The sequence below is a fragment of the Pan troglodytes genome, chromosome 6, assembly GCF_028858775.2.
Source record: "Pan troglodytes isolate AG18354 chromosome 6, NHGRI_mPanTro3-v2.0_pri, whole genome shotgun sequence".
In the NCBI taxonomy this organism is placed as follows: domain Eukaryota; kingdom Metazoa; phylum Chordata; class Mammalia; order Primates; family Hominidae; genus Pan; species Pan troglodytes.
The window spans coordinates 32,096,616-32,119,481 of record NC_072404.2 but is presented as its reverse complement, the minus strand read 5'-3'; the positions used below and the strand labels follow the sequence as shown (position 1 = coordinate 32,119,481).

Genomic DNA, 22,866 nt, shown 5'->3' with positions numbered 1-22,866 from the left:
ACAGAGTGAGACTCCATCTCAAAAAAAAAAATTGAACAGTAGGCACATTATGTCCTTTACAAGAATGGACTACCCTTTGAAAATATATTGACAGACAAGCCATTTCAGTCTAACAAGATTAAAAAGGAATAACTTTTTTAAAAAGAAAATGGTATTTGTTACCTGTCAGAAATTCAGGTTCTTGGGCCAGGCGTGGCGGCTCACACCTGTAATCCCAGCACTTTGAAAGGAGACTGAGATGGGAGGATCACCTGAGGTCAGGAGTTCGAGATCAGCCTGGCCAACATGGGGAAACCCCGTCTCTACTAAAAATACAAAAATTAGGTGGGGTAGTGGCATGTGCCTGTAGCCTCCCCAGCTACTCGGGAGGCTGAGACAGGAGAATCACTTGAACCCAGGAAGCGGAGGTTGCAGTGAGCCGAGATCGCGCCTCCACTGCACTCCAGCCTGGCGATAGAGTGAGTCTCCGTCTCAGAAAAAGAAAAGAAAAAGAAAAAAGAAATTCAGGTTCTTCAGCACTCAGGATTTCATTACCAGTCTGATGACGGCTCAATTTCACATTTTTTTTTTTAAATTATTATGCCACAAGGGAACAATGATCCTTAGGAGGAGAGAGAATGTGGGGACAAACAGGGGGTGGGGTTTTCTTACATGAATGTTCAGGAAAAGGACAGACTTTAGCCACACTCATTTGGCAGGGCCCCCAATTCGTCTAATGCCTAAATTATTTAACCCTTTGTTAACAGGCAGCCTTTAAAGGCATATCATTCCTCTGAATATTCTTTGCATGGAGTCCCAGATATAGTAGGTCCTCCCATGCTGGCAAGACAATCACAAAAAGCTCAGTTAAGCAAACTCAGCCAAAAAACGTGCATCAGGTAGTGAAGCAACAGCATCGGGAAGAAAGACTTCAGTTTACAGGTTCTAACAAGATCAGGAGTCCACTAGATTAATTAAGCAGCTCTAAAGATCTGCTGTACAACATTGCGCCTATGGCTAACAATACTGTATTATACACTGGCAAGTTTGTTAAGAGGGTAGGTCTCCTGGTGAGTATTCTAATCACAATAAAATGTTCTTTTTTTAAAAAGTGGGGGCAGGTATCTGCTAAATGGTTTTTAGTTAGCCTCATTCTCTTTTTGTGGCTGTGTACTATTCCATGATGTGAATGCAACACACTTCATTTCACCAGCACCCACTGATAAGACATTCTCGTGCTACTATGAACAGTACGCAGTGAATACCTGCATGAGTAAATTTCTGTAAGTGGAATTGCTGGATGAAGCCAGATCATCTGAATCATCAAGATATTGGCAAAGCAACGTATTTACAAATGAGTGGGTTGTTTTCCTGTATCTTCCCTAACATGGTCCGTTTGCAAAATGTTTTATCTTTGTCAATCCTAGATAGGCAAAAAATGGCTTATTTCAATGTGATTTAATTAGCATTTTTTTCAATTATGCATAAGAGCAAGCATTTTTCATGTGTTTAGGTGCCACTATTTTCTTTTTTTTGAGATGGAGTCTCACTCTGTCACCCAGGCTGGAGTGCAGTGGCGTGATCTTGGCTCACTGCAACCTCCGCCTCCCGGGTTCAAGCGATTCTTTTGCCTCAGCCTCTTGAGTAGCTGGGATTACAGGCAAGCACCACCACACCTGGCTAATTTTTGTATTTTTAGTAGCGATGGGGTTTCACCATGTTGGCCAGGCTGGTCTTGAACGCCTGACCTTGTGATCTGACAGCCTCGGCCTCCCAAAGTGCTGGGATTACAGGCTTGAGCCACCATGCCCGGCACCACTATTTTCTTTTATACAAATTGTTTATGTCTTTCAATCATTTACTTATAGAGTTCCTGTTCTTTTCCTTATTGGTTCATAGGAGTTCTTTTTGTATTAGGGAAGTTAATCCTTAATACGTAACATAAAGTTCAAGTATATTTTTCTGGTTTGTAATCTGTTTGTTTTGCTTATGGTGGTTGCTATGCCAATACTTTTTATTAGATAATGAATTTTATGAAGGTTTTCCTTATGGCTTCCAGGCTTTGCACCATCCTTACAAAGACCACTCCTACTCCAAAGTTATAAAAATATTCTCCTTTAGATTTTTCTAGAGACCAGTCATCTGTGAACAGTGAAAAGTTCTGTTCCATGGTCATGAATTACATCCTCGCCATAATGTGCTATGGGCCATAATGTACAGAAACTAAATTTAATTTTTTGAAGTAACCTTTGTCTTCTGATATTGTGTAATTTATGGCTGTAATGTGCTATGGGCCATAATGTACAGAAACTAAATTTAATTTTTTTGAAGTAACTTTCGTTTTCTGATATTGTGTAATTTATAAAGCACTGTTCCATGACAGCTGACGAGGCAGGCAGTGCAAGACTTATTTGTCCTACTTTACCAGAGAAGTTAAATCACTGCCCAAAGCCACAGAGCCTGGTGCAGACACAAATGCAATGCCAGCTGTTCTCTTATCTCCTCGACACTGCCTCTCTCAACAAAAGGGCAACATCCACGTGCGTGAAAATCTTAAAGGATGTCTCCAAAGTCTTGTTCATACAATTTCAAAATAAAATAACTTTTCTATTCCAAAACAGTATTTATTTAAGTGAGCCACACAGTAATCCAATTAAACAGTGACTCAGCCTCAGAGGGCTGAGCCAATGTTCTCATCAATTGACAGAATTCCATGTTCCTATAGTGTGCCTCTATAACCCTTCAAAATTTAATTGAAAAGTAAGAGATGTAAATGTTCCCAGATGCCCATGGATTCTGTGAAGAGCTGTGTTTCTTCTCAATTTGAAGAGATGGAAGGCAAGGTATGTCCAAATCACCAGGGGCTCTTTTCAACCCCACACACCCTGACAATTCCCTCCCCCCAGTGCAACAGCCCCACACTACAAGAGTATCTTATGCCTTCTCAAGTATGTCAATGATAGAAAAAAATTTTAAGCCACTGGCCAGGTGCAGTGGCACTTTTGGAGGCCGAGGCGGGAGAATCGCTTGAGGCCAGGGGTTCCAGACCAGCCTGGGCAATACAGTGAAACCCCGTCTCTACTAAAAATATAAAAATTAGCCAGGCCTAGTGGCGCATGCCTGTAGTCCCAGCTACTTGGGAGGCTGAGGCATGAGAATCCTTGAACCCGAGAGGCGGAGGTTGTACTGAGCTGAGATCCTGCCACTGCATTCCAGCCCGGGCGACAGAGCGAGACCCTGTCTCAAAAATAAAAATAAAAAGAATTTAATTTAAAAATGTTAGACCACTGTTCCAGATAACGGGGTACGCACTTACACAATCCCTATAAGCCTCGCCCCTTCGGTTCCCTGGCCACCCCCTCAGCCAAGCTCTTCTGCACACTCCAGGTGTCTTTTCACAGAGACCAGACTATTAATAGTTCCCCGGCTTGGCCAGGCGCGGTGGCTCACGCCTGTAATCCCAGCACTTTGGGAGGCCGAGGTGGGCGGATCACGAGGTCCGGAGATTGAGACCATCCTGGCTAACACGGTGAAACCCTATCTCTACTAAAAATACAAAAAAATTAGCCAGCCGTGGTGGCGGGCGCCTGTAGTTGCAGCTACTCGGGAGGCTGAGACAGGAGAATGGCGTGAACCCCAGGAGGCGGAGCTTGCAGTGAGCCGAGATGGCGCCACTGCACTCCAGCCTGGGAGACACAGCGAGACTCTGTCTCAAAAAAAAAAAAAAAAAAAAAAAAAAGTTCCTCGCCAGATCCTTCCTTAGGCCCCTCGTGCTGCTGTTCTCTCGACATTCTCCCCTTTCCAGCTCCCCACCCCCAACTCACCAAGGTGGCTCCTTCCCAGCTTCAGATCTTGGTTTAAAGGCCACCTCCCCAAAGAGGGTTCCCTAACCACCCACTAAAGCAGACTCCCCTAGGAACTCTATCCTTTCATTTTCTCCTCGGACTTTGTCGCAGTCCATATTAATTTATTATTTATCTATTAATCTATTTTCTTGAGGATTATATGTCCTCTGAAAAGTCCCTTGAGGGCAGGGACCTTGCCCAAATTATTTATGCTTTATAACTTTAGCACTTAGCACAGTGCCTGGCATATTGTCAGTGCCCAGAAAATATGCAGTAAATTAAATTTGATTGAATGAGTTCCAGCTGGTTTTCTCCATTTCTGCATCTCCATCAAGTTTCTAAGCAGCCCAACCACCTGGGAAGGGAAGATGGGTTGACAGTCGCCCGCCTCTCGGGCCAGCTCACCTGTGAGCCCACTCATGGTTAATCATTCGTCTTGTGAGGAAAGAAAGCATTTAGCCAGCAACAACGCAGAGTGAAGTGGCCTCTGTTTTCTATCTTTCCTCCTAAACTAACTCCACTGGACTGTGGAGGATGAGACTGGGGAATAATGTTAAAATTATGCCATTAAAAATCCAAAATAGCAATAAGACCAAAAAAAATTGTTTACTATGTCCCAGACACCGTGCAAAGCTTGCAACATGAATTATCTCATCTAATCCTGGTAAGGGCCCCAGAAGCCAGGTATCATTATTACTTCAATTTTGCAAATAAGGAAAAGGCACCTAAGGCTGTGCAGCTGATCAAGTGAAGAAGCCAGGATCGCGGCCCAGGCAGCCAGACTCAGAGGAGCCCTCACCCTCACCACAAGGTACCCCTACATCCAACAGGGCACCCAAGCATCCCCCTTAGAAATAAATGCTTAAAAGACCGCAGTGAGTGAAAAATACCAACCCAAACTGAGTTACTAACGGCTCAAATGCTTTAGGGATGAAGGTTGGGGGTAGAGTTCTTCCCACATACATGAACCCGGGAGAAGCCAACAGCCGGATACCTGAAGACGTAATACTTATCTTCCGAAAAGAGGTAATACTGAGAAAAGTGCAGTGCACTCACTCAGCAGACCTGGTTAGGGTCACTAGCTATGAAGGGCCACCTAAGGCTAAGCAGAGGACAGTGGCAAGTCAGTCCAATACATAATCACTGAGAACCGACTGGGTGAGCGTTCCAGGTTTGGTCCTGGTGAGGGATTTTTTTTTTTTTTTGGATGATTAAGTAACACTCCTTGAGTTCTAATACCTAAAGATGTCAAACTCAGATATGAAACAGGCCACTTCTAACGCAATGCTCACTGTGATGTGCCAGAAGAACTGCACTGATAGCAGGGCTAAGGGGAAGAATGGAGGGGGAGGCTTCATGGAGAAGGCAAGGCTTGACTAGGTCTTGATGCTCGCATTAGGACAGGCAGAGAAAACAGGACCAGCCTGTGGTGATTAAGAGGCAGTAATGAGTTTGGGAGAAGTGAGGGGCCCAGTCCCCCATGAATGGAGGGCTGTGCTGGCAGAGTATCACAAGGAGGTTTGTCTGAAGAGCTGTCTGAGAAACTCAAACTCAAAGCATTTTTTTTAATTCTCTTACTCAAAGACAATCGATCAACATAGAAGACTGTTGTGACCAAGTGTGTGGGGACTTCTTCCCACCAACAAGCAAGCAATCAATTCTGCGGTAGATACCAGCTGGGTGTCCTCCAACCCAGTTCAGTTCTGACCCTACCTACCTGGGGACATTATCAGATCCCAGAGGTTGAGGCTCAGACCCAAATGACTGCCCCCACTTAAAGTGCCCATCTCAAGCCCCAGGCTGTTTCGCTTGTGCTTCTGACTCACTGGCTATAAACTGGGGATCCCATGACCTCCTCCTTGGGTTTGATTAATTTGCTAGAGCGGCTCACAAAACTTATTACTGGTTTATTATAAAGGATAGTACAAAGGACACAGATGGAGACGCACAGGACAAGGTATGGGTATGGAGCTCCCATACCTCCCCAGGTGCACCACCACCAAGGAACCTCCACGTGTTCAGCCTTCCAGAAGCCCTCCAAACCCTGTCCTCTTGGGCCTTTTACACAGACTTCATTGAACAGGGATGACTGAAGCAGGGGCAACCATGCAGAAATATGATCAGACAAAAAGGGCAAGACCCAATACTAACAGACTGAGTGGGGAACCCAGAAAGGCCTGTCTGTTCAGATTCTTCTGGGCCGCTTGGTGCAACATTGCTTCCCCCAGGGTAAAGGGCAGAACCCCTCCTGAAATGAGGGTCTTATGATCTACAATCAGACAAGGTAAGTCAGAATTTCTTTATGGAAACACAGGGGAAGATTAGCCTTGGGGAGAAAAAGGAGCAGGTTGAAGGGAGAACAGGAGAAAGTCAGCAAGAGGTACTGCTTTCTGAGGCCTAAAACACCCAAACACTGTAACAAGGGCTATGGGATTTATGGGCCAGGAACTGTGGGCAAAACCAACATATATAGCATAATATCACAGGCTGTGGTAAGCATTTTAGGATTGGGAAGTCCCTGAAGAACAAAAGGAGGAATTTGGACTTCTATCCTGTTGGAAGGCAGGGATGGAGTAAGTGGAAGCTTGACATGATGGCAGTGATTCATCTGGGATGGGTGTTGGAAGGATTGCCAGGGAGAGAAATTACAAGCCATGAGCTTCATCAAAAGACTGATGAAGGTAAACTACAGACTGTCCACTTTGGGTGATGATAATGTATCAGTGCAGGTTCATCAACTGTTACCAATGTACCCCCACGGTGCTGATGTTGATAATGGGAGAGGTGGGTTATGGGGAGCAGGGAAGCTCTGTACTTTCATTTTTGCTGTGAACCTAAAACTGCTCTAAAAAATAAAGACTATTAAAAAAAAAAAAAAGAATGCTAGCCTGGGCAACATGGCAAAACCCCATCTCTGGAACAAAAACAAAAAAAAAATGCAAAAATTAGCTGGGTTTCATGGCACGCACCCATAGTCCCAGCTACTCAGGAGGCTGAGGTTGGAGGATGGCTTGAGCCTGGGAGGCAGAGGTTGCAGCGAGCTGAGATCGTGCCACTACACTCCAGTCTGGGTGACAGAGTGAGATCCTGTCTCAAAGAATACAAATAAATGAATAAACAACAAGAAAAACTTGGACACAGGGCATGATTGAGAAAAGGGAGTCAAGGATGACTCACAGGCCGGGTGACTGGAAGAAGACTGGTGTTCCCAGAATGGGGAAGTTGGAAAAGGGGGGCTGTTTTGAGAGGTAAGAAAGAAACTGGAACATGTTAGGGTGTTGGGGACATCCAGACGGGAGAGACAGTCTTTAGGCGTCTGGAGAGCAGCTTGGGGCTGAGATAAGGAAAGGATACAGGGATGCAGATGAGAGAAAAAAATTCAACATTTAATGTTCTGCCTTTAAACAGAGAGAGAAATTCTCTTTTCTAAAGGAAAAGCATCGCAACTCACTGGAAATAACCCTCTTTCCTTCACGGTGCCTCCGTCATGAAGATCCACTGCTGAGGAGCAGTTTAGAGGGGAATGCCCCCCTAAAGTGAGCAGGATGAGCACAGTGAGTGGTAAAAGTAGTGTGAGGCATTTGACTCCAGACCACCTGGTTGTGAATTCACATTCTGCCCTTTCCCAAATTACTTCATCTCTGTACTTCATTGTTCTCATCTGTAAGAGGAGATAACTGCCTGCTTCATGATCTACTGTAAAGATCAAATGAGCAAGCATGGAGGCCTGTGCCTGGCTCCGACTGTGCCAGCTGCAGTCACTGTTCATTCTCAGACTTTCCCAGGACCCCCAATATGAAAAATGCTGAGGTGCCTTCCTCATGATCACAGAGCATTTGTTCCTTTACAAAAATTTTCTGTCTGGGCACGGTGGCTCATGCCTGTAATCCCAGTGCTTTGGGAGGCTGAGGCGGGTGGATCACTTGAGCCCAGGAGTTCGAGACCTGGGCAACATGACGAAACCCATCTCTACAAAAATACAAAAACATTAGCCAGGCATGGTGGTGTGTGCCTGTAGTCTCAGCCACTCAGGAGGCTGAGGTAGGAGATCACCTGAGCTCAGGAAGCTGCAGTGAGCCATGATCATATCACTACACTCCAGCCTGAGTGACAAAACAAGACCCTGTCTCAAAAAAAAAAAAAAAAAAAATTCTCTTCAAGCATCTTTTTTGTCAGATAGGATAATAATATTTAGGGAGCAGAATATTTTAAATCTAAATGCTCTGAAACTCAGCCACACTGTGGCCACTCCCTGCAAGAGTTGGATCATTTACTCACGGATGTCCAATGCCTGGCCTTGATCTAAGAAGCCTAAGATAAGTAACACAAGAAAGTCCTTTTAAAAAGTGGGTGAAATGTGGCCGGGTGCAGTGGGTCACGTCTGCAATCCCAGCACTTTGGGAGGCCAACGCGGGTGGATCGCTTCAGCTCAGGAGTTCGAGACCAGCCTGGCCAACCTGGCGAAACCCCATCTCTACATAAAAAAAAAAATACAAAAAATTTAGCCAGGTGTGGTGGCTCATGCCTGTAGTCCCAACTACTCCGGAGGCTGAGGCACAAGAATCGTTTAACCCTGGGAGGCAGAGGTTGCAGTGACCCACGATTGCGCCACTGCACTCCAGCTTGGGCGACAGAGAGAGAGATTCTGTCTAAAATAAATAAATAATTTTTAAAATAACAGAAGTGGGTGAAATGCCAAAGTTATTATTCTTAAACTCTTACTTGCTGGCAATAATGACTGTAATCCAAGGGCATTTGACATGTGTCTGTCTACAGACTCAGTTTGGCAAAGTCCTCAAAATAGACGCCACTGTTTTTCAAGGTTTCCCAACCACTAGTGAAGCAAGGTGACTAGCAAATCGCAGCATCCGGTCTGTGCCTGGTTGTAAATCTTTAAGCTGATTTCCCAACATAGGAAGTTTCCTGTGTGTTTAGACAGAAAGAGCTCAGTTTCTCAGGGTCTGATCATCTGCAGACAAGCTGATGAAGAGACCCCAAGTTGTTTGCTGTGAGATTCCAGAGCCCAGAGCTACAGTAACACTGCCGGCCCCCTAACCCAGACAGTGACCTTCGGGGGCAGCAGGAAGAGCACATCTTCTCCCCAGCTCTTCCAAACGCCACTCTACAATAAGAGCTGCTACATCAGTGAGAAAGGGGAAGATAATTACAGTGTGATAGAAAACTCTTTTGTGTGTGTTTGTATTTATAACTTCTAAGGAGTGTTGGTTCCCTACATATAAAGCCCTTTGTTCTGCCCTGTACTTTGACTTGGGTTTGTAAGTTGAAGAGAGGAACTGGGGAGTACCCATAGTTACAGAGGAAGAAGACTGGAGCTCACGGACAAGTGAGGGGGATGGAGTGAGGGGTAGGGATGAGAGGAGGAAAGAGGGACCCAGGAGACTATGCAAGGTCAGGAGCCCCACAGGGGACTCCAGTGAGGTCCACTCAACTAACAAAACACATGGTAGTAGTGGTGGTGGATTTCTCCATCCATGAGGGAAGGGGCTGAGTTTGTGTGGGGGCTGACACCAAGGTAAAAAAGCAAGCACATGAGGCCTCCCCCATCCACCCCCTCCTCCAGGGAATTCGCAGAAAACCTGGGCAGGGCTTTGGATTTCCCTGGGCCATGGACCTGTGGGTTCTCACCAAGCTTAATCAGCTCTCTAAGGAGATTAAGGAACCTGGCGTTAAAAGATGACACCGGGGTTAAAAAAGAATGTGTGATTCTTCCCCAAAAGTAATTAAACAGTTTGATTGCACTATTTAGCATCAAATGCCACAGGAATGCACTGAAAAGCAAAGAATTAGGGAGTACCCATCCCCATTTGTGTTCACAGGCCTTATACAGCTCAAGTTCTTCCAATGAAATGTGGTACAGTGGGACTGAAACAAACAAGTGCAGTTGATAATTCTTGCATACCTCCCCAGACACACCCCCACTTCTTTCAAGGTTCCAGGACGGTCAAGCTTGTGCGGTGTAATCCCCCCTGACCCTCTCCCATCTGCCCACACCCCTGGCCCTGCCACCAGACTCAGCCATTTCTATGGACACGTGGCAGGACTGGAGTGACACGTTCTGATGTACTTTAAAAGACTGCTCTGTCTGCCTCTGGAAATTGGATTGGAGGGGAACAAAGTGGAACCAGAGAGACTCGATCAGAAGCTAATAGGAATGTAACAATGGCAACCTGAGATTCGGGGCAAGGGGGTACTGAATTGGAGAATCAAGCAAGACCTTCAGAGGGCTCAGAAGTGGGCTGAAGATGAGAAATGGCTCCTGGGTTTCTGGTCTAAACAAACAAATGGAAGGCATAGGCCTTCATTCAGATGGGGAAGGCTGGAGGAGACGGTGTTGGGGTGAGTAGGCAAGCCGAGGAGGAATGACCCAAGGCTACAGAAGCCAAGTTTCCAAGCCCTAATCTGCACAGTGCACCACCACGTTCCCACATCTCGCTTTGTATTCTCAATTCTATGTTCCTTTTCTTACAGAGGACCCCAAACTATGTAAGTGTTAGGCCCTTACAAAACTGGGGAGAGGATCAAGTATTGGGCAAGTTAATATGAAATGTCTGTGACAAACCCAAGAAGCCACAGTCAAATTCAATGTTAAATATCTAAACCTGGAGCTCTCAAGAGAGCTAGATATCCACACCAGGGAATTAGTAGTTTATTAACAACACTTAAAGTCATAGAATGAAACCAGCTTGTCCTGATTGTGTCATAGCCTCTGGATCACCCAGGAATAAGATACAAGTTCCTAGGTCTCATCCTAGAACTACTGAATTGGAATACTGAGACCCAGAAATCTGCCTTAACAAGTTTTCCAGATAATTCCTATGCACAGAAATGTTGGAAAACCAGATCTAGGAAGAAAACATAGAGAAAAGAAGAGGGCTCAGAACAGGCCCCAAGGAGCTGTCAATTGGAGGAATCAGAGAAACCAGAGAAACAAGCAAGGGAATGGAGCAGAGTGGCCAGATGAGTAGAGGAAAGGTGAGGAGTTCGGCATGATGAAGACAAAAATGTACAAAGAGGGTCGGAGGAGCCTGAAAGACTGCATCAGAGGGCAATGAGCCCTTGGATGGGAAGCCGTGTGCAGGCAGGGCCAGGCAGGCCACACTGAACCATGTGCAAGTAGAGAAGCCCCAGCCAGAGAAACAGCGAGGGGGAGTTAGAGGCCTTGGGCCTTGGGAGAGGAGTGAAAGTGCAACTTCAGTTTTTGACTTTGCAGTTCCAAGCAGTTGCCTTTGAGTTGTCTGCAGTATCCTTACATTAAGCCCCCAACTCCAATGCTAACTTAGGAAAGTTTCTCTTCTTTAAAACCAGCAACAGCTGAAGCACAAAGGGATGAATTTGCAAGAATACTGTAAATCTTGAAAGAATCATGACAAAGCCTTTCAAAGACTTTAGGGGATCTGCCACCAACAGAGTTGAAGCTAACGCATTCTAATTCTTAGTAGCTGATTTTAGCTGAGGAGGATTCTTAATCAATGTGTTACCTCTGATCTCCCTTCCTTTAGGGTCCTCTCATTCTCTCTCTCATTTCTGAGACCATCAGAAACAGGTTTTTTTTGTTTTGTTTTGTTTTGTTTTTGAGATGGAGTCTCACTCTGTCGCCCAGGCTGGAGTGCAGTGTGATTTCGGCTCACTGCAACCTCCGTCGCCCTCCCATCATGTTGGCCATGCTGGTCTCAAACTCCTGGCCTCAGGTGATCCACCCGCCTCGGCCTCCCAAAGTGCTGGGATTAGAGGCATGAACCACCCTGCCAGGCCAGAAATAGATTTTGCCTAGAGATGGCAAAACTGGGGTCAGAACTCCAAGCCCAGCCTTTGTGGGTATGCAGCAAAAGTGGTCACCAGGGAGCAGGCAGTACCAGAAACCGAGGGTGCACCCCGCAGAAAGCAGCCGCGCTAGTGAAAACAAAGAATAAGAGTGCACAACACACAAGACGAGTAAGGTATTACCCGAGGGTCCTGGGCAATACGTAGGCCAGGCTGAGGCGTACTGTGCTTAAGAGAGAAGCTGTACAAAAATGTGAAAGAGGAGGCTTGCTGCACACAGAGGGAGACCATGTGAATGGAAACACAGTGCTGAGGTGGGGTTGTCTTGGGGCTGCAGAGGTGGCCCCCATTGTCACTGCTGGTGCCAGCCTGCATAGAGTCCATCTCCTACCTGCAAAGGAGTTGGCTCTCAAGGTCACGTCAGGGCAAGTGCCCTACACTGATGAGAGCTGTGTAAGATTCTGGGCCCACACAGCTTGAGATGGGTCTTTCAGTTTCTCTGATACCCAGAGAACTTTGGCCACATGCTAAAGGGACCTTGCAGAATCAAGGAAGCATAAAAAGGCACAAAGAAGGAAAATGCACACCTGAGACGGAAAATGGGAAAGGAGATTGGAAAAAAAGGAGATGAAAATAACCTCACACCACTGATGTCAAAGTTAAAATGCTCTGAGGTATTTTACAAAGCCCTGGTTGTCTATGGTATAAGGGAAAAAACGTATGACCCAGTCCCCAAGTTACAGCCTTTTATAATCTACATGGATTATGTTTGAGGATCAGAAGTGGTAACCTCAGAGTCCTATGCCTAATGATGTACCCAGTATGACTTTTAAATTTTTCCCTTAATAAAAAACTTTTAAATCAGAGAGAGTGCATTTTGGCTCTAAAAGCAAACTCAATGGTGGGACTCTTAAAATAAAGTACTGGAAAAAAAAATGGGTATGGGAACAGCTGTGGCTCAAATCCTGTCTCCTCCATTTGTTCAAGTCATGAAATATCTCTGAATTGTCGAAAATGTCTGTAGCATCTCCTATATCACAGGAATAATGAGATAATGTAAACTGAAGTACCCAGGACAGCGTGTGGTACATGGTTGAGTACTAAATAGATGTTTCCATCTCCTTCCTAAAACATGCCATGCCAAATAAACACAAAATGTTCCTGGAAGCATGTCAGAAAGCCTTGTCACACTCCTTGGACACAGGACTTGTCCTGGGTGAAGTCTGTCTTTGGCCTTTGGTGCCCCCTTTGGTTCCCCCTTACCCTCTTTTTTGTTCTCTCATCCCCAGGAATCCAAGGCTTCTTAAGGCACAGCACCTTGGAAGGTATTAGGAATTTATTAGGCATTTCCAGCCTGAATCTAAAAAGGGGCTCAAGACTTCCCTTTCCTATCTTCCTAAGGGATTTGGACCGCATAGGGAAAAGAAAAATCAAGGACATGACATCTGTAGTTCATTATAAATTCTGCCTTGCCAGCCACCTTTCTTGAGCACAAGAGAATATACACATTTAACTATACCAATGAGTAACATAAGATCTGGCCTTGTTAATGCCAGAAAGCCTGGTAAGACATACACTCTGTGTGTGGTTTTTGGGGGGATTTGGGAAGGGATAGTGATGCTGAGAAAACACCAATGAATACCAATGATGAAGTAACATAACTAGTTTTAAGCTATACTCAGAAAACACAACTAAACTGAGAGATGATGGCTTTTTTTTTTTTTTTTTTTTGAGACAGAGTATCACTCTGTCACCCAGGCTGGAGTGCAGTGGTACAATCTCGGCTCACTGCCACCTCCACCTCCCAGGCTCAAATGATTCTCCCATCGCAGCCTCCCGAGTAGCTGGGACTACAGGTGCTCGCCACCACACCTGGCTAATTTTTGTATTTTTAGTAGAGATGGGGTTTCGCCATGTTGGCCAGGCTGGTCTCGAACTCCTGAGCTCCAGTGATTCACCCACCTTAGCATCCCAAAATGCTGAGATTACAGTGAGAGACACGATGCTCGGCCTAATTCTTTTAAAGCACTTAAAGACTACGAAATCCAGGGTAAATCACCCTTCTGAATTAAGCAATACTCTTGCTGCATACAACTCCTGCCTTCAGAGATGGAGGCTAGGATAAACCTTTTAAAATAAGTAGCAGAAAAGGCAACTAGGAACACTCACCTGGAAATTCAGAGGACCAGGTCTTCCACTCTAGCAGAGACCACCCCCTCCCCAGGCAGTTCAGCTGGGAGGCTCTAGGCAGGAGGGCCCTGTTAATACTTCAAATCATTTTGTTATTTTTTTCCCACAGGTTTTAAGTATTATTTTATTTCAGGATAACAGACTTATTATCTTTAAAAATAAAAGATTTAGGGCTAGATGTAGTGGCTCATGCCTGTAATCCTAAGCCCTTTGGGAGCCAAGGCAGGAGGATCCCTTGAGGCCAGGAGTTTGAGACCAGCCTGGGCAACACAGCAAGACACAGTCTCTACTCCCCTAAGCCAAAAAAAAAAAAAAAAAAAAAAAATTATTATTTTGGCACTTTGTTTTATTTTTATTTATTTATTTTTGAGACAGAGTCTCGCTCTGTTGCCCAGGCTAGAGTGCAGTGGCATAATCTCTGCTCACTGCAACCTCTGCCTCCCAGGTTTAAGCAATTCTCCTGCCTCAGCCTCCCGAGTGGCTGAGATTACAGGCATGCACCACCATGCCCAGCTAATTTTTGTATTTTTAGTAGAGATAGGGTTTCACCATGTTGGCCAGCCTGGTCTTGAACTCCTGACCTCAGGAGATCCACTCGCCTCGGCCTCCCAAAGTGCTGGGATTACAGGCGTGAGCCACCATGCCCGGCTTTTCTATTCTTTTTAAAAGTTTTTTTGAAAACAGAGACAGGGTCTCACTATGTTGCCCAGGCTGATCTCAAATTCCCAGGCTCAAGCAATCCTCCCACCTCAGCCTCCCAAAGGGCTGGGATTACAGGTGTGAGCCACTGCACACAGCCTGCACTTTTTATACGTTAAAATTCTTTCAAAGTTTGGGGAAAAAAAATAGAAATATAGGCCAGATGCGGTGGCTCATACCTGTAATCCCAGCAGTTTGGGAGGCCAAGGCGGGCAGATCACGAGGTCAGGAGTTCGAGACCAGCCAACACGGTGAAACGCTGTCTCTACTAAAAATATAAAAATTATCTGGGTATGGTGGTGCTCACCTGTAATCCCAGCTACTGGGGAGGCTAAGGCAGAAGAACTGCTTGAACTTGGGAGGCAGAGGTCGCAGTGAGCTGGGAAAAAAAATTGGAGGCCAGGCACAGTGGCTCACACCTGTAATCCCAGCACTTTGGGAGGCCGAGGCAGGTGGATCACAAGGTCCACCAGCCTGACCAACATGGTGAAACCCCGTCTCTACTAAAAATACAAAAATTAGCTGAGTGTGGTGGCGCATGCCTGTAATCCCAGCTACTCAGGAGGCTGAGGCAGAAGAATCGCTTGAACCCGGGAGGCAGAAGTTGCAGTGAGCCGAGATCGCACCACCGCACTCCAGCCTGGGCAACAGAGCGAGACTCCATCTCAAAAAAAAAAAATTGCTGAAATCCTCCATAATGCCATTCCCTTTCCCTTTCTAATCTCACTCTCCATAGGTAATGACTGTCTACAATTAGGGGCATATCATCCTTCCAGATTTTTTCAAAAAATAAGATTGTATTTCTCCCACTGTTCTTCCACTTTGCTTTCATTACTTAATATACAGTATAGGTTGAATTGTGTCCTGCCAAAATGCATATAGTAAAGCCCTAACCCCCAGTGTGTTGGTATTTGGAAACAGGGCCTCTGATGGGGTGATTAGGTTTAGATGAGGTTAAAAGGGTGGGGCCCTCGTGATGGGACTGGTGAGACACCAAGCAGAGATACCAAGAGCTTGTTCTCTTTCTCTCCTTTTCCACCATGTGAGGACGCAGCAGGAAGGCGGCTGTCTGCAAGCCAGGGAGAGAACTCTCAGTAGGAAACAAATCAGCCTGCATTTCCCAGCCTCCAAAACCCTAAGAAATAAACTTCTGTTGTTTAAGCCACCCAGTCTATGGCATTTTGTTATGGCAGCCCAAACTGACTAACATAATGCATAATGAACATTTTCCATTTTGGCTCATTTGGAGCAACTTCCTTTTTTCAAGTAGGCAAGTATTTCAGAGGGATAAGGTCCTAGAAGTGGAAGTACTGATCAGAAAGTATGCAAACTTTAAAATGTTATAAATACTGCTAACGTGCCTTTCCAAGAGATGGTACCCATTTACACTCTCCGCCATATATAGTGACAATCTATTTTCCCACACCTTCGTCAACACTGGATATTACAAACCTAAGCAAAAAGGTTTCATGGTTTTTAATCCACACTTATCTGATTATTAATAAGATTAAGCATTTTTCCATATATATGTGAATTACCTATGAATAGCCTTTGCCCATATTCCTGCTGGATTGTTTTTCCTATTGATTTCTAAGAGTTCATGCCTGTTATAGATATTGCAACTATTTGCTTTACTCCTTTGTCATCTGCCCTTTTTTTTGAGACTGAGTCTTGCTCTGTTGCCCAAGCTGGAGTGCAATGGCACGATCTCGGCTCATGCAACCTCCACCTCCCGAGTTCAAGTGATTCTCTTGCCTCAGTAACTCGGATTACAGGCACCTGCCACCATGCCCAGCTAATTTTTGTATTTTCAGTAAAGATGGGCTTTCACCATGTTGGCCAGGCTGGTCTCGAACTCCTGACCTCAAGTGATCCACCTGGCTCGGCCTCCCAAAGTGCTGGGATTACAGGCGTGAGCCACCGCGCCCAGCCCTGTCATCTGCCTTTTAACTTTGTTTATGGTATTAATATATTCTTCCTTACTTTCTAAAAAATGTGTTACATATATATCTATAATATGTATAATATCCATAAGCATATACTAAGGCACGTAAAGCAACATATAGAGCCAGCTTTATGAAATAAGAGGTGAGAGAGAGGCGGCAGAGGTGCAGCCATTATTTCTTGACATTTTACATGTATTTCTAAAAATATTACTTATAACTAAGGAGAGACAAACAAAGGGGCAGGTATGGAAGGCCCTGAAAAATCTGTTTCCTGCAGAGGAAGAAAGATGTGAGGAAAGAATGAAGGAGGGTGACCTGGGGGAAATCCCACCTGCCAGTCTGCAGTGGGGAAGGACAGATTGGGGGTGCCTGAGCTGTGAAGATGGGAAATGTAGCCAAAGTTCATGTTCAAATAAACTACTAGACATGAAGTATAATCTTTCATGAAATTAGGTCTATCAATATTTTCCTTTATGGTCTCTGAATTTTATTAAACTTGAGGTCTTTCCTACACCAAAGTTATTTCTAAAAACCATCTTCTGGCCAGCTGCGGTGCCTTATTCCTGTAATCCCAGCACTTTGGGAGGCCGAGACGGGCGGGTCACGAGGTCAGGAGTTCAAGACCAGCCTGGCCAAGACGGTGAAACCCTGTCTCTACTAAAAGTAAGAAAATTAGCCAGGCGTGATGATGGGTGCCTATAACCCCAGTTACTTGGGAGGCTGATGCAGAGAACTTATTGAACCCAGGAGGCAGAGGTTGCAGTGAGCTGAGATTGTGCCACTGCACTCCAGCTTGGGCGACAGAGCGAGACTCCGTCTCAAAACAACAACAAAAAGCTCTTTAAAACCATCTTCTATATTTACATATATTTTAATATTTATAATTTTGGTTTTGACATTTAATCTTTAAATGGAATTTACTTTTGTGAATGGTATGAGTCAGGGATCTAATCTTTTCCAAATTGAGAGGCAATTTTCCCAAGACTTAGTAACAGTCCATTTTATCATACACTCAATTCCTGTCTTTACAATGGAACCATTTCTTGACTTTCTATTCATAGTCCCAAATGATATATACTTTCTAAAATTTTTTTTAGACATGGGGTCTATGTTGCCCAGGCTTGTCTTGAACTCCTGGCCTCAAGCAATCCTCAGCTTCAGCCTCCCAAAGCACTAAGATTACAGGCGTGAGCCACCACGTCCTACCTACCTGATATATTTTGATAGCTGGCTGAACAAGCCTCTCCTCAATATTCTTTTTCAAAAATGTATTGCCTACAAGTACAAATCTATTTTCCAGGTAAGCTTTATTATTATCAGTTTGTAAAATTTAAGTCGTGTTAAAAGTCTGGCCTAAACTATTAAAGGTCTCATTACCTCTTAGGCTTTTCTTATTTTTCTTATTATTATTATTTCTTTTTAGAGTTGGGGTCTCACTGTGTCACCGAGGCTAGAGTATAGTGGTGAGATCATGGCTCACTGCAGCCTCCAGCTCCTAGGCCCAAGTGATCCTCCTACCTCGACCTCCCAAGAAGCTAGGACTACAGGTGTGTGCCACCACACCCAGCTTTTGCCCAAGCTGGTCTCAAAGTCTTGACCTCAAGCAATCCTCCCACCTCAGCCTCCTCAGTCACTGAAATTACAGGTGTGAGCCACCAGAACCCAACTCTTTTAGTGTTCTTTTGTCGTTGGAGCATCAACCTTCAGCCAGGAGATGGCTTACTTCCCAGTGAGCCACATACTATGCAAAAATCTCAGACTTCAGGGAATTTGGGGGTTATTTGTATTTATTTATTTATGAGACAGAGTCTAATTCTGTTGTGCAGGCTGCAGTACAATGGTGCAATCACAGCTCACTGCAGCCTCAACCTCCTGGGCTCAAGCGATCCTCCCACCTCAGCCTCTTAAGTAACTGGGACTACAGGCATGCGCCACCACACCCGGCCCAGGGAATTTTGTTTGAATTTCTAAATCTCTTAGCAAAAACTTTCCAATACGACAATTCTACCAAGAGGTCTGAATGGCTGCCTGTGCCTCAACCAATGCATGTCTGCAACATTCCTCTTCTTCTCCCCAAACAGCTTTTCTTTTCCTGGCTCACATCTCTCCGAGTTGTAGATTCCCATACCAAATCAGAGTAAAGTGGCTCAGCTAACAGGATCACATGCCAAACGATGTCGTATTTTGACAGGCACTTCCAGGCAGCTTTGCTGGCCTCATGCATTGGACAGCTTGGTGAGAGAGCTGGGGGTCTCTGGCAATTCATAATTGATTGATCTGGCACCACTTAATCCACAGGGAACTATCAGGCTATAATGGAAAGAATATGAGACTGGAAGTTCAGGAACCTGAGTTTGAGTCCCGTTTTTACCTCTAATTAGCTGTGTAGTTCAGATTAAGTTATTCTGCCTCTCCATTGGGCCTTGGTAGCCTCATTTGTAAAATGAGATTATTAGAATAAAATGGTGAATAATGACTTTCTTTCCACCATGGGTGACCACGTAAGAATCTGAAGAAAGCTACAGATTCTCTCCCCCAGAATAATGCACTTTGGCAGATGAATATGAAATCAGGCTGGCCACAGTAGCTCACACCTGTAATCCCAGCACTTTGGGAGGCTGAGGTGGGTGGATCACTTGAGCTCAGGAGTTCAAAACCAGCCTGGGCAACATGGCAAAACCCCATCTCTACAAAAGCATCAAAAAAAAAAGTAAAAATGACATCATATATTTGAAAGGGGTTCACAGATCTGATAAAGACTATTTCCCTGTCCCCAGAGGCAAGATCACTGAGGCCTAGCACAAGATTTTAAAAATAACAGAGACTACAATAGAAATACATACTGAATCACAAAGCCTTGAGTAAAGTTGAATCACTTATAGAACTAAAAGCATCTCGTCTGCAGAAACTGGGAGCAAGGAGTAGTTACTTAGGGAAAAATAAATGTAAGTATCAATAGGAGTTGCCCTTGACTGAAGCCTGGCTAAGCCCTTTACGTTCGCAGGTGGGTGGCTGAGAGTTACTACTGATTCCAGACCCAGGCTCCTAGTTCAAATTTTGGCTCTCGCATTACTAGTTGTTTGACCTTGGGCTTTGTGCCTCAGTTTCCACATCTGTAAAAAGAAAGAAGAAGGGGAGAAAAACAATACCTATTCTCAAGGGTTGTTAACGTACTTAGGACACTTGTAACAGGGCCTACCACACAGTAAGCCCTAGATAACTATTAGCTTATAACAGAAATCTGACACACATTTGTTGGGTAGTTAACACTGTAAGCTGAGTTTAGAGAAATCATAAATACTCTGATCCCTTAGTTTCCCCAGAGGTAAACTGAAGACAGTTAACAGAATCTGCTTCATAAGTCTGTTGTGATGCTTAATGAGACTGCCACATAAAAACTCTTTCACAATGCCTGGCCCATAATTAAGTGCTCGATAATGTCACGATGCCTGGAATATAGTAAGCGCTCGATAAATGTCAGCTGTTGTATTAACAGTTCTGGCAGGCAAAGATTACCATCGCCCTTTTTTATTTCTGAATAACAGGCAACTCAGAGAGTGTTAAGTGCCCTGCAACAAAACTATACTTAGAAAATTATTACACCAAGATTTCAACTCAGATGGGTCTGGAATCACAAGTTCTAACCACTACACTATATACCTTCCTCTTTGAACGGGGCTTAGAGAACAGAAGAGCTAATTCATACCTACTAGATTACGAAGAAAAAGATGTTTGGAGATAACAATGCTAAATTTGGGGGATTCCCCACAGAGTCAACCATGAGCTTGGCCAAAAGCCCTTCTCCGCCATGCTAGGAAACGAAAATCTGCATAGACTGGCCCCTGTTCTCAACCAGTTGTCTGCCTTTCACCAAGTGATTGTGAAACCACAGCCCTGTCACTAAAAACGGAAAAAAGAAGTCATTTTCCCCAGTAACTTAACGAGCAAAATGAAGCCTTAAAATGAAAGTAGTGATCCTAGGGCTGAGAAAAGATATCCACTGCTCCAAAGCCCAGCAGAATTGCTGTAGAACACCAACGTTACTCTTTGATTAACATACTTTTTTTTTTTTTAATGAACGTGCTTATTTCTATTACTTTAGGTTACCTAACTCAGGGGTCCTTCCCATTAGTAAAATAAGAGGAAGTGTGTACCAGCCTGGAGGGGAGACTCCCTGGTGGGGCACAGTGTCAGCCTGAGCAAGTCCCACTGTCAACACTGATGTCCTCCCCAGTTAAATGGTAATCAAAAGTGAGAATGAAACGGACTGGCAGAAGAAACAGGACGACCAGTTGAGTCCATGCTAATCACTGATATTTCACATCTTCACACAGTTTCTTCTAAATGTATTTTATTTTTGTATTTTTATTAAAAACTGCCCTATCAGTCAATCTCAAGTCTACCCTTCGTTTAAAAAATAGTAATAAAAGGCCGAGCGCAGTGGCTCACCCCTGTAATCCTAGCACTTTGGGAGGCCGAGGCAGGTGGATTGCTTGAGCTCAGGAGTTCCAGACCTGCCTGGGGCAACATGGCAAAACCCTGTCTCTACAAAAAAAATACCGAAGTTAGCCAGGGGTGTGGTGGCCCGCATCTGTGGTCTCAGCTACTAGGGAGGCTGAGGTGGGAGGATCACTGAAGCCTGGGAGGTGGAGTTTGCAGTGAGCCAAGATCGCACCACTGCAATCCAGCCTGGGTGACAGAATAGGACCTTGTCTCAAAAGAAAAAGAAAAAAGTAAGTAATATTGAGAATAATGAAGGTCCAGCTATGTACCTACCTTAGGAATAGGCATCACTGGAAGTGATGGCAGAGGCAAGGCAGGAGTCCCTGACCTCACCTCCATTCTCTCACTGAGGAGCCCCTGCAGAAGCTGTTCAACTATCCAAGCAGTCCCTGCTTCTACCGGGCGAAGGCCTCAGCCTCCAGCCCAGCCCCCTCCCGGTAGAGGAGGGGGAGCTTATGCAATCCAAACCCAGTTCCCAGGCCCCAGAGGTGGACATAACTCCGGGGTGGAAGTCAGAAGCCTGCCAGGTTGTAGGCCTGGTTCTGCTCCCATCTGGCTGAATGATCCTGGTCCCAACACTCAGCGTCCCTCGGCCTTAGCCTCCCTGTCTGTAAAATGAAAGGTTTGATGGAGATCATGTGCAAGCCTCCTCCCCGTTCTAATTTTCTGATACCATCATTTTTAACGTGTCTTGTAGAGATAGAAGCCCTTCCTTTCAGCAGGACATGTTGCTCCCCATTCCGTGACGATCCCCCTCAATAATCCGTGTAATTTGAGAAAAGTATGATGCATCGGAACTGAAAAACAGGCTGTTGCTTTCCTGGTCACCAAATCTGATAATCAGTCAATTATATGGATTTTCCCCTGGGCCTTCTCCCTCAATCCCACAATCCCACGAATAAACCTGCCTACCCCTCCCAATTCCTTAACTCAAGGCTACACGTTAATGAATGAATTAAAAAAAAAAAAACCACCTCCCCACCCCCTTCTACCCGGCCTGGTGTGAGGTGCCACAGCACTTCTTCCGTAATCTAGAATCCACCTCTGCCCCACCCTCTCCCCGGGGTGTCTTTTTAGCCAAGAATCCCTGGATCGACGCGCTCCATCTCCCCGCTCTACCGCGCCAGCTGATCATTTCTCCCTGCCCGGCACACCTCGGCTGAAAAGGAGGCGGCTCCTCTGCTCCAAGCCCAAGGGACCCAAACCTCTTTCCAGCCCGCAAGGGTGCGGGCACCTAGGAACAGCGGGAAGGGCCCGCGCCTCTGGAAAGAAGGGCCGCCGTCCCCACCTGGGCGGTGCAGGGGAGGCCCCCTCAGCGGGTCTCTTGTCACTTACGGGCGGCTTCTCCGGGCAGAACAGAGGAGGGCCGGGCCGAGCCGGGATTGCGGGCCGCGGAGTTTGCTGACTCAAAGGCGCGCGGCGGCAGCTGCGGCGGCGAGCGCCCAGGAGCGCACACGAGCGCAGCCCCGCGCTCCCCGCGCACGTAGCGGCCCCGCGCCCGCGCTCCGCGCCAGCCGTCCGCCTGTGGGCGCCGCGCCTAGTGCTTCCGCCGCCTCCGCGCAGCCCAGCCCAGGTGCGCCCCCACCCTGCAGAGCTAGCCTCCTGCTTCCTGAAATTGAGTTACGGAGGAAATGCCCCCATTAGTCCGGACGTTGAGGCTGGAGATGCTCCAGCAGCACCCTTCGGAATTCGCCACCTGAGTCACCTTAAGCTTCCTAACCCCGACCCCACAGTTATGGGGAGGATTGCCGATGGGGAGGAGGACGGATAAATAACGTGATAAACAAGAATGGCAGAATGTTCATAGCATCTAGGTGGTGGGCTATGGGTGTTTATATAAAATTATTTCAGTTTTTGTCTATGTTTGAAATGTCTCTTAATAAAACATTTGGGGGGAAAGCTAATGAGATCTGCCAAGGGAC

The 22,866-nt window shown here is 45.7% G+C and overlaps 1 protein-coding gene across 5 annotated transcripts in view; it reads right to left on the bottom strand.

Annotated features, from left to right (window-relative positions):
* The window catches only part of SNX10 (sorting nexin 10), an 82,166-nt gene extending 59,631 nt beyond the window's left edge, over positions 1–22,535 (bottom strand). Inside the window, exon 1 of one of the 5 annotated variants that reach the window (XM_001161850.7) lies at positions 22,280–22,535. The gene's annotated coding sequence lies outside the window, so the exon portion shown is untranslated. Of the gene's footprint in view, positions 1–21,217; positions 21,346–22,232 lie in introns of those variants that run through there. The other 4 variants (XM_001161647.6, XM_063815275.1, XM_001161811.6 and 1 more) reach the window with 4 other exon arrangements.
* Between the last annotated feature and the right edge of the window lie 331 nt (positions 22,536–22,866).